The sequence below is a fragment of the Pygoscelis adeliae genome, unplaced genomic scaffold, assembly GCF_000699105.1.
Source record: "Pygoscelis adeliae isolate BGI_AS28 unplaced genomic scaffold, ASM69910v1 Scaffold377, whole genome shotgun sequence".
NCBI classification, from domain to species: domain Eukaryota; kingdom Metazoa; phylum Chordata; class Aves; order Sphenisciformes; family Spheniscidae; genus Pygoscelis; species Pygoscelis adeliae.
Window position 1 is genome coordinate 285,904 of NW_008825210.1, and position 2,402 is coordinate 288,305.

The 2,402-nt window shown below is 37.8% G+C and overlaps 1 protein-coding gene across 1 annotated transcript in view; it reads left to right on the forward strand.

Moving 5' to 3' along the window:
• The window catches only part of CNTN3 (contactin 3 (plasmacytoma associated)), a 159,632-nt gene that overhangs the window by 140,088 nt on the left and 17,142 nt on the right, over positions 1 to 2,402 (forward strand). The gene's annotated exons all lie outside the window — the stretch shown is intronic.

The following is a 2,402-nucleotide window of genomic DNA, read 5'->3' on the forward strand; positions in this document are numbered from 1 at the left end:
TATTTCTGGGTTTAGTGTTTTCATAGGCTGTGCTGCATTTACTGTTTTGCAATAGAAAAAGTAAAGAGTTTCTTTTTTTAATTTACCAGTAAAGATTTTATTTTGACGATAATTTTTTTCTAGAATTGATTTGTTGGTTATTGTTTTTTTTAATTCTGGAAAAAACCTTGATTCTTAATTATATCTTGGTTTTAATAAGCCTGTTGCTTAATTATTTTAGGCAAGCTAGACTTGCAGGTAGCTCAGAGCACTCTAAATGTCATTAATTTTAACTAAACAATAGACATTTTCTGGTCTGTACCCTGATCCTATTTTTTCCTTTGTTTGATCTCAGGCTTTGTCAACACTGTTGTTTTTTTATTTGGTTTTGCATTTTTTTCTGCTGGAAACTGCTTCAAAGTAGACGATGCAATATAAGCCTTTGCAAAATGTGCAGATAGCTAGAAAGTCCAACAACACAATAGCTTGCTGGCAACTATAATTGATAGTTGCCTTTTATTGATGTCGTTATAATTACCTATAAAATATATTAATCATGTCTTTAGCACATTCGAAATACCTATAAACCATATGGTAAGATTTAATTAGCTATAAATGTTCCATCTAATATAAAGTGCAGCCAAATATTACTTTTCCAAAACAAATTAATAAGCCTCAGGGAGGTCAGCTGTGCTGACACCGGTGAAGCACATCCTCCTCACGAATACGCTTCAAGCGCCACCACATTGGCTTGGGTGCCTCAGTATACTTTGGAAGATTCAAAGATGGTTACTTCCAAATGTAAACTGATTAAACTCTCTTATCTATTTATAACTCTTTTTCTCCCCCAAATAAGATGCTTTTGTCTGTCGTTCTAACAAGGTGACTTGTTATCTCTTGTAATTTGCATCTGTTCATTTCATTATTGTATCACCTTTGCCCAAAGGAAATGTATCTCAACTACAGCGTTGAGTGTTGCAACACCTTTTTTTAAGAAAATACAAAATGCAATTCAAAATAATTAAGAAAAAACATTAAAAGTTGTGCTTATTTCTAGAGTACGTTTCATTTCCACAGTGCAGCTGTGGAAGGAATCCAGACTCCTGCTTTCAGACATTTAAAATGCAGTCTCCGTGTGGTCTTGAGGATGAGGTGAACTTGCTATTAAGGGAAAGGAGCAGCATAACAACTACAGAGCCATGATAGACTCCCACCGCCGTGGTCTGCGGTTAGTGAACATGGTTTTGGAGAATCGGAGAAGTTAAGGGTGAAGGATAAGATCACTGAACCCATCAGACTCCAGAGTCGTGTTCTGCTGCCCTTATTTACCAACTTAATTATTCTCTGAAATACAGATTCAGCTGAATTGCTTTAAAAAAAACCAAACCGTTGTAACACTGTATTATTTATAATAAAAATTACTATAAATAATTCATGACAGTGCAGCTTACTGAAGCATATACCTTTTATGGGCCAATTTTTATTTTCATAATGCAAATAAATCTAAGGTGGTGCATTCACCAGGTGTGTCTTAGCCATGCCTGCCTTCAGTCCTAGAAGTCTTTACAGGCTTGCCCCGCACCCAGTGCTGCGGCTTCAAGCTTGCATTATCCTTCATCAGCTACCGTAGCACAAGTGGAGCTTCACATGGAGAATTGCTCACGCTGAGCTGTTCGTTACAGTGTGTGAATGCCAGAAGAGCAAGGAACCTGTTTTTTCAAGTGAGCATCCTGCTTATCCCATGCTTGGGACAAGTTTTGAGAAGAAAGGCAGCGATCCCAATTCCCACCTAACACAGCAGACTTCCCCATCTGCTTTTTGTAATACATATTTAACTATAGAGAACTGAATCTCAGTTGGGACAAATGATGGAGATCTACTGATGCTAATTTTGCCTCAACGTTGTTAAAAACAAAAAGAGCAGCAAGGGTGTGCATCTAATTAGTTTTGTACTGAATAAAGCAGCAGCTTAATAATGAAGTACATGCAAATGAGAAGGCAAACTCCTCATGACTTCTGAGAAAGGGAAGATAAGTTTCATGACATTTGCTGCCTTCTCAGCTGATACTTACTCTGACAGCTGTGTAAGACTCCAACTAACGCCATTAGAGGTTCTCCTGGAGTGTTACTGTTGTTTGCTGTTCTCCTGCTTCTGTGTAGCTAGACGTGGGTGTTTGGGGCATTTCCAAAATACCTTCTAGCTAAGGTGCTTAGGGAACCAACAGAATAGCCTCGCTGTGATTCACTTGGTGCCTTTGAAATGGATTGAGGTGATCGGAGATAAAATCAGGCATATCAGGAAAATGTTGTTTACTTTTTTGTTAATTATTCTGGACATTTTTACATACAGTTAGTTATATAGCTGCTCCAGGTTATCCTAGGGAAGGCTTGGTAGAAGGTCCTGCATCTAAGGATGTGACAGA